Genomic DNA, 9,949 nt, shown 5'->3' with positions numbered 1-9,949 from the left:
CTATCCTGGTTAATCATACATATGAAGTTTATAATGCTGAAATTACATTTTTGAATAATTCTTTAGTCGCCATTTGAATATTTTTACATAGCCTGAAATTTACTTTCTCGCTGATTTTCTCTGCATTGTTTTTCACTGGATTAGTGAAATAGTCTTGACAACTTACTTTTCATGCAATGTTCATTACATTTTGCTATCAAGTTTGTGCTATCCTTGCAGTGTGACTAACAGAACGTTCTTTTCTCTATCCATAGAAATAATTTACACATATATTTTCTATTAGGACTATTTGGCATACTTCACCCCTTTAGCATTCTCTGGGATACCTTATTGGTACAACTTTTGCCCCTATTCAACTTCACTTGGGGAAGCTTACACATTTATGACTCTCTCCAGCTGTAGTATTATTTATGGTAAGTTAACTCTTCTAGGAATTTGCCAATATCTTCTAAATTTCCAAATTTATGAGCACAGTATATCTTTGTAAAAATATTCATAAGTTTTATAGAGGTTTCTTAATTTTATACTTCTTAGCAAGAAGCTGAATTTTGACATTTTTTCCCCTTTGAGTAGTTTGATGTTATTCTGCCTTTACTTCTATGAATCCCCTCCTATTTTAGGATTCCCTTTAGTATCCCTTTCCAAATGTCATTGTTTTCTTCAAGGGTTCTTATCTAGTCTCCACATTTATTTCCATAATGGACATTCCATACTGCATTTTCCTTAGAAAGCTTTTATTTTCACTTTGTGGTTACTCAGAATTGCTTTGGTATTAAAAATATTGAGAAATTGGGCCTTTATTTATTCATTCATTCTTTTATTTATATTTTGCTATAATTGTCTTTAGATAATTGCTCTATTACGTTAAACTTTCATATTTTTTGACACTTGCTTTAATGTTTGTTGTTTACACCTACATGTGGTCCACATGTGCCTGAAAAGGGAAGGTGGCTATTTCACAGTCCCTGAGTGTGTTGATTTTTACAGCAGTAGACGAAGAGTATGAAATGATGTGATCACATTTTTAATATCACAATTCACATTTCTTTTTTTCCATTGGTTCTGTTAATTTCTAAGAGACTTTGGTTAAAATCTTCCCCGTCAGTGGCTGATGTTCTTATTTCTTCTTCTAATTTTCTGTTCTCATATATTTTGATGCTATGTGTATTTACATACACAAATTAAAAGCTTTCATTGCTTTTGAAATGGCCTTGTTTATAACCAGTAATTCTGTTGCCTTAACATTTGTCTTATGCTACTGGATGTGCACTAGATTTCTGTTAGTTAGTTAGTTAGTTAGTTAGTTAGTTTTAGTTAGATTTCATAGAGTTTCATCTTCTTTAAATTATTTTGAACCATTCTGTGTCTTTTTTTAAAATGTGAATCAAGACACATTTGTCTTGCCATTTACTTTTTTGGATAGTAATGTGGTCACTCCAGCTTCCTTTTGATTAACATTTTCAGAGTATATCTTCTTACATCCTTTCACTTTTGACCTACCTGTGTTTTTTCTATTTACAGTAGGAATCTGTGAGACAGTGCATACCTGTGATATAATATCTTTCAGTTTTTCATTCTCTGCCATTGCTTAGTGTGTTTAGACTATTTTCTGTTACAAATGTTTTTCTCACCTTTATTGACATGTTACTGATAAATGGAACACTATATTTTAAGTATAAAATATATGACTTGATAAACTGATATATCATAAAATCATTACCACAATCATTCTAATTAACAAATGCATCATCTGACATAGTTGCCTGTGTGGTGTTGGGGGGATGCAAGAGCACTTAAGATCTCCTTTGTTGGCAAATTTTAAATATACAGCACAGTATTATTAACTGAGCTCACTATATATTACTGAGATTTCAAGAACTAATTCATCTTATAACTGAACATTTGTATGCTTTGATAACATCTCATTTTTCCCATACCTCAGCCCTGGGCAACCACCTTTCTACTCTGTTGTTCTGAGGTAGGCATTTCTAGATTCCACAAATAAATGAGACCAGAGATTTTTGCTTTTCCTTGCCTGGCTTCTTTTACTTAATATCATGTGCTCCAGCTTCATCTGTGTTATCACAAATTGCAGTTTCTTTTTGTGGCCTAAGAATATGTAATAACGTATATATGTATGTGTGTATGTGAAATATTTGGATGTGTTTGATATATATATATATTACATTGTGTTCATATTATATTGCGTGTGTAATACCTTATACACATCAAATATAAAACATATAATATATGTATGTTACAGATGTATATAATGATATATTACATAATTATATATATATATTAAACACATATATGACATTATATATTCTTAGTGTATGCATAATATATATATTGAATGAACACATACACAGTTCTTACTGGAGTGAACAAAAAGTGAATGGCCAAATAGCTTCTAGGTCAACTGTCTCACCACCTATTAAACATAAATTACATTTCAAAAACAAGTGTGTGGTCAACAATTGTCAATTATATTAAGCATCAAAATTGCAAACAATTCAAATTAATAAAACCTAATTACTAACTTGCTAAAAGGCACAACATGAATAGATAGAAGAATAAAGGTCTCACATTTTAAGTGTTTAATAACTGCTTTGAATTTTTCTTCCTCTCAGTAGATGATGAGAATATCATTGCTGTGGTAGAGTTGGATGGCAGAGTACAAAATTGTGTTCAACGGAAAAAAGATAACTACGGAGAGAAAGTAACTTGGTAAATTCGGGATACTCTTATGGACTTTGTCAGAATAAAGAAAGGAATGCGCAGATTTCACTAGATGTCTGTTTAGAGGAGAAGAATGGTTGGAGATGATGGAAACATCTGGATGAGTGGAAGAATGAGTCACTGAGAGAATGACAGTATGGAACTCTACTTTCCAATAAGCATAACCTTATGAATTAAAAAGTCAACTTTAATGAATCTCATGTCATTTCCATTCTAACTATATTTTGAACCTACTGATTCTGTCTCCACAACAAGTATCCAAAAATGTTCAGACCAAAATGTGGATTTTAAACATTGTATTTAGTAAGATACACATAATATTTATCAGATTGGATTTATCAACCATGGAATGAGTGCCCCTGAGTCCACATATTTTGTGTTGTGTGATTGTCATGTGCTTGTGGGATACTTGGCTGCATCCCTGGCCTCTACCCACTGCATATGTGTTTAAAATGATCCTTGTCTTGGAAGGGCTGTGTATCACGCCAAAACTATAAAAAAGAAGTTTACATATGCATGCTGCTCTTTATGTGTTGGAGGCATAAAGTTCTTTAAAAAGGTTAGAATATTCAAACCTGTTTTTGATATAGAATGCAATCTGATACTCTGAAGAAAAAATGTCATAAATTCTGATTTATCTTGGATATATGCCAGCATGTCCTCCTGGGTAATATACTTAGTACCAGGTGTTAGCCTTTCAATTCCTCCTTCTTCATAAGATTTACTTCTATATTCCAAGGTTCTCAAGAATCTCCAGAGAGTCAGTGTCTGGATGTGCCATATCTGGGACTGAAATACAGAGGAGTTGGACATTTTCACACCCTCTCTCCATACTGATCTGTTCATGATTACATTCTTCCACAGATTGCATTATTTATTATATTAAAATACATTCTCTTTAGTCTTCAGTGAGCAGTTGCTTACCTAAATAGAACATCTAAACTTCATGAAAATACTATTTCTACCTGACAAAATTTTGGCATTTTTCCTCATAGCTCAGATTGGTGTTGGTGTTGTGGGGAACTCGCTGCCCTTTGTGTTTTATGTGTACATATTTTTCATTCACTCTCACTTGAGGAAGCCCATCCATTTGATTTTTATGCACCTCGCATTGGTTAATGTTTTCAACATCATGTTCACATTGATCCCAGACGTCACGACATCCTTAGGAGTGAGACATTACTTGGACGATGTTGGCTGTAAAGCAGTTTTGTATATATGCAGAGTTTCCCGGGGTCTTTCCATCTGCACCACTGCTCTCCTGAGTACATTTCAAGCCATCACCATCAGTCCCAGTCATTCTAAATGGGCCTGGCTTAAACCTAAACTCTCTACCTGCATTTTCCCTTCGTTCCTTTTCTTCTGGGTCATCAACATGCTGATCTACATCAAAATTATTGAAAGTGTAGAAGCCAGAACCAATTTCACTCATGTTGGTCATGGGTATTCTCAAGCCTACTGTCACACTGGGCATATTGCACACCACCCTTCAGCGTTATATACAACTGTTATACTGACTCGAGATCTCCTGTTTGTGTTCCTCATGGTCGGGACTAGCATCTACATGGTGAGTCTCCTCCACAGACACCACAGGAGAGCCCAGCATCTGCACAGCCCCAGCCTCTCTTCCCAGTTATCTCCTGAACACAGAGCCGCCCACACCATCCTTCTGCTGGTCACTTGCTTTGCATTCTTTTATTGCTTAAATGCCTTTATGACCTTCTATTCGTATTATATGACTGAGAAAAACCTGAGACTGCAGATGATTACTGAAGTTATTTCCTCATGCTACCCAACTATCTGCCCATTTGTCCTGGTGAAAAATAATAAAATAATTTCTCAATATATTTCTTTACCTCTAAGATGGAAATTATCATTTCTCAAAGAGCATTCAATCACGATTTGATGCCTCACACTTCTGCAACAGAAGAATCTCAATAATAAGGTATATGAAGAAGAAAAAATCCATCAGTTACTGGGCAATTGGAATGTGACTAATTTTAATTGACACACTTCATACATTTTTAAAAGAGATGATAAACTCTTACTATGAATAATCATACCTAAGTATCGTATAAACAATTTTCACACTGATTATATGTTCAAGTTATTATTTGGGTTTTCTTTTTTCAGGTACAACTCTTTATTTTTTTTTTCTGTTTTGTTTTTAAATCAGTAAACAAACTGGGTCCTAAAAGCTGCAGTGATCTAATCAGCAGCAAGTTTGTGCATTTCTTTTTTGTATTTGTATAAATACATTTAAGTTATCACACTGCTAGCTCTACTCATTTGCATGAAATTCTGCAGCATACTTACTAATTGTAGTAAAGTTTCCTCCATCCCAGGAAAAAAAAAAACTACTCTGGAAGACAATTTTCACTGAAATATAACCAAAATTCTTTATGTGGATTGTGACAAGATTGTAAATGATACGAAAAAGAACATTTTTAAATGTGGTCCTCCATACTGCCCAAAGTAATTTACAGATTCAATGCTATCCCCATCAAGCTACCAATGACCTTCTTCGCAGAACTGGAAAAAACCACCTTAAACTTCATATGGAACCAAAAGAGAGCCCGCATAGCCAAGTCAATTCTAAGCAAAAAGAACAAAGCGGGGGGCATCACACTACCAGACTTCAAACTATACTACAAGGCTACAGTAATCAAAACAGCATGGTACTGGTACCAAAACAGAGATATAGACCAATGGAACAGAACAGAGGACTCAGAGGCAACACAACATATCTACAACCATCTGATCTTTGACAAACCAGACAAAAACAAACAATGGGGAAAGGATTCCCTGTTTAATAAATGGTGTTGGGAAAACTGGCTAGCCATGTGCAGAAAGCAGAAACTGGACCCCTTCCTGACACCTTACACTAAAATTAACTCCAGATGGATTAAAGACTTAAACATGAGACCTAACACCATAAAAACCCTAGAAGAAAATCTAGGCAAAACCATTCAGGACGTAGGTGTAGGCAAGGACTTCATGACCAAAACACCAAAAGCATTGACAACAAAAGCCAAAATAGACAAATGGAACCTAATCAAACTCCACAGCTTCTGCACAGCAAAAGAAACAATCATTAGAGTGAATCGGCAACCAACAGATTGGGAAAAAATTTTTGCAGTTTACTCATCTGACAAAGGGCTGATATCCAGAATTTACAAAGAACTAAAACAGATTTACAAGAAAAAAACTAACAAGCCCATTCAAAAGTGGGCAAAGGATATGAACAGATACTTTACAAAAGAAGACATACGTGAGGCCAACAAACATAGGAAAAAATGCTCATCATCACTGGTCATCAGAGAAATGCAAATCAAAACTACATTGAGATACCATCTCACGCCAGTTAGAATGGCGATCATTAAAAAATCTAGAGACAACAGATGCTGGAGAGGATGTGGAGAAATAGGAACACTTTTACACTGTTGGTGGGAGTGTAAATTAGTTCAACCATTGTGGAAGACAGTGTGGCGATTCCTCAAGGACCTAGAAATAGAAATTCCATTTGACCCAGCAATCCCATTACTGGGTATATATCCAAAGGATTACAAATCGTTCTACTATAAGGACACGTGCACACGAATGTTCATTGCAGCACTGTTTACAATAGCAAAGACCTGGAACCAACCCAAATGCCCATCGACGATAAACTGGATAGGGAAAATGTATACACCATGGAATATTATGCAGCCATCAAAAACGATGAGTTTGTGTCCTTTGTAGGGACATGGATGAACCTGGAAACCATCATTCTCAGCAAACTGACAGAAGAGCAGAAGATCAAACACCGCATGTTCTCACTCATAGGCGGGTGTTGAACAATGAGAACACATGGACACAGGGAGGGGAGCACTACACACTGGGGTCAGTTGGGGGGAAATAGGGGAGGGACGGTGGGGGGTGGGAAGCTGGGGAGAGATAGCAAGGGGAGAAATGCCAGATGTAGGTGATGGGGAGGAAGGCAGCAAATCACACTGCCACGTGTGTACCTCTGCAACGATTTTGCATGTTCTTCACATGTACCCCAAAACCTAAAATGCAATAAAATAAATAAATGGGGAAAAAAAATGTGGCCCTCAACTTTAAGAAATGGTTTACCTACACAAATTTTGGTAATTTTTTAAAGGTAATGTATTGTGCCCTCATATGGTCCTCAGAATTAAAGCATAATGAACAGGAAGAAAATGGAAAACAATGCAACTGAGTACTAAGGCAGAACATCTTGCCAGAAGTAATTAATGAAGGAAGAGTATATAATGAATATCAAGTGCAAAATTTCAGAGGGCTAACAAGGTAACAGTCTATATTTTTCACTGTCACAGGCAAAGTGGATTTTGCAATTACCATTGCGTTAAATGCACCAAATAAATCTCCTAAAATTGATACCATAGGGCACCATCTTAAGGTTTCCAGGCTGCAACTGTGCATTATTTTTAAATGATTTTCTTAAAATGTGGCACATATGCACCATGGAATACTGTGCAGCCATAAAAAGGGATAAGTTCGTTTCTTTTGCAGGGACATAGATGAAGCTGGAAATGATCATTCTCAGCAAAATAACACAAGAACAGAAAACCAAACACCACATGGTGTCACTCATAACCGGAAGTTGAACAATGAAAACACATGGACACAGAGAGGGGAACATCAAACACTGTGGCCTGTTGGGGACTGAGGGACTAGGGGAGGGATAGCATTAAAAGAAATACCTAATGTAGATGACGGGGTGATGGATGCAGCAAACCACCATAGCACATGTAACAAACATGTAAGTTCTGTACATGTACCCATAACTAAAAATATGATAGTAAAATTTTTTAAATAAATAAATAGAAGAAAACTTGATACCAAAAAATTAAACATAAATAAATAAATAGAATGGTTTTCTTAAATTTATTTTTTAAAAAAACACAAGGCAGGTGTTAAAACTGTTGTAATAGCTCAATAGAATAAGTATTCCAGATTTTGGGAGGGATGAGGAGGGAGATATTCAGAGCCCTTCACCAGACTCCCCCCAAACTTGATCACAGTAGATTCATATGTGCTTTGTGGATGTAGGTAGTCAATGACATCAGCTTGACGTATCTTTCTTTCTGCACCAACCACCACTGAGTTACCTGGTCCCTTTGGCTGATGCAGAACCATAAGGTGAGGAACACTGGCATCATCCAGGGTGATGTTCTTCAAGCCATTGACCAACCGATCAGGTCAAGGAGCTGCCACAGCCTTGGGGCCCTTACAGACTCACCAAACATTACAGGCGCTGCACTTGCCAGTGCACTGAGTAAGAATCACTGAGAACTCCACCTCATCTCCTGCCTGTAGCCCAATGCCATCCTGAACTTCCTTCACATGGAAAAAGAGCTTCTTGCTATGTCCTACTTCATAGTGAATGAAGCCAAACTGATCTTTCACACATTCCACTGTGGCCCTATGCAGAGGTGTGATGTTGGAAGCCATGGTTTGTGCATTTTGGCCAGGGACACACAATTGGAACTTGACGCTCCCCCCTTTCTGCATGCCATCCCCTTTGTGGGCCATCCCAATGATGCCAAATGGATAGACCTCACCTTCCATATCCCCCTCCTCCACAATCTCAGTCATTGCTTGTACTCAGTCTGTCTTGCATCAACACTCCTCAGCAGGCAAATGACTTTGCCAGAGGAAATGGTGGAATCAGTTTCTTCAGTGATGCCATTCACTGAGTGTGTTTTGTTCAGTTTTTCTGCACTGACTTTGTTGCCTTTGCCTTTGGACAAGCTATAGTCAACCATGTCCCCCAATCTCAGGCTATCAGCATCACCAGAGAACTCACTGGAATGGAAAAAGATTTCCTTATTGTGATTGGCTGTTTCGATAAATCCAAAATTATCCTTCAGAGTTGCTACATAACCCAGGAGCCTCTTCGAGTTAGAATTAAGACCTAAAAGTCACACACAGGTTGCAACCTGCTGTCCAGGCCTCTGTTTGTCACTAATACTGTAGTAAATTCAAGCTTATCTCTCGTTTGAGGAGAAACAGATCCTTCCACATCCTTGGCTTGAAAAGCAATAGTCAGTTTCATCCCAAAGTCATCATAAGCAATAATGCCATCCTCAGCCTCCTTCTCTTTGCCTTTCTTTAGGCTCGTGGTTGTAGGGTTGGAAAAAGTGGCTTCTTGTTCTACCTGCCCAGAAAGTGGCAATCAGAATGGGAATGAAATGAAACCATGCCCTTGGGAAGTTTTAAAATCATAATCGCATGATTTGTTTGAGCAGACAGCTTAACAGGAACCACAGTAAACTCTACTTCATCTGCAACATGGAGCTGGTTGCTATCCAGTATTTCACTTAAGTGAAAGAACATGTAAACATCATGATCCACACACTTGATGAAACCAAAACCATTTCTCATGGCAGCAATCACACCCATTTCTCGAGCTTCATTAGTGAACTGAAATGTATTTGACAGAACTTCCATATGGCTTGCTCGTTCTAATTTGTCACATCAGTCTGTTGAAATATTAAACCTAACATGGTCACCTTCCAGCAGGGTCACCCTGGATTATGTATCTTTGTCTTCAAAGAGAGATACACTTCTTCTGCAACAGATGAGTCTCAATAATGATTTATATTAAGAAAAATCCTGCAGTTATTGGGCAATCGGAATGTGACATGTTTGAATTGACATGTTTCATTAATTTTTTTTTTTTTTTTCTGAGACGGAGTTTCGCTCTTGTTACCCAGGCTGGAGTGCAATGGCGCGATCTCGGCTCACCGCAACCTCCGCCTCCCGGGTTCAGGCAATTCTCCTGCCCCAGCCTCCTGAGTCGCTGGGACTACAGGCACGCGCCACCATGCCCAGCTAATGTTTTGTATTTTTAGTAGAGACGGGGTTTCACCATGTTGAACAGGATGGTCTCGATCTCTTGACCTCGTGATCCACCCGCCTCGGCCTCCCACAGTGCTGGGATTACAGGCTTGAGCCACCGCGCCCGGCCTCATTAATTTTTAAAAGAGATTATAAAGTCTTCGAATTGACATGTTTCATTAATTTTTAAAAGAGATTATAAGGTCTTACTATAAATAATCATACGTAAGTATCATATAAGCAATTGTTACATTGATGATATGTTCAAGTGTTAATTTGGGGATTAAATGAACATATTACATATAATTTAGTTTTTCTGCTTGTTTTTTGCTCCTTTTAA

At 37.4% G+C, this 9,949-nt stretch overlaps 1 pseudogene; it reads right to left on the bottom strand.

The window, feature by feature from the left end:
- Nucleotides 1–7,662: 7,662 nt before the first annotated feature.
- Nucleotides 7,663–9,404, bottom strand: LOC116546305 (annotated as a pseudogene).
- Between the last annotated feature and the right edge of the window lie 545 nt (nt 9,405–9,949).

The sequence above is a fragment of the Sapajus apella genome, unplaced genomic scaffold (assembly GCF_009761245.1).
Source record: "Sapajus apella isolate SASKATOON/1434 unplaced genomic scaffold, GSC_monkey_1.0 scaffold752, whole genome shotgun sequence".
In the NCBI taxonomy this organism is placed as follows: Eukaryota; Metazoa; Chordata; class Mammalia; order Primates; family Cebidae; genus Sapajus; species Sapajus apella.
This window is presented reverse-complemented; position numbering and strand designations above follow the sequence as displayed.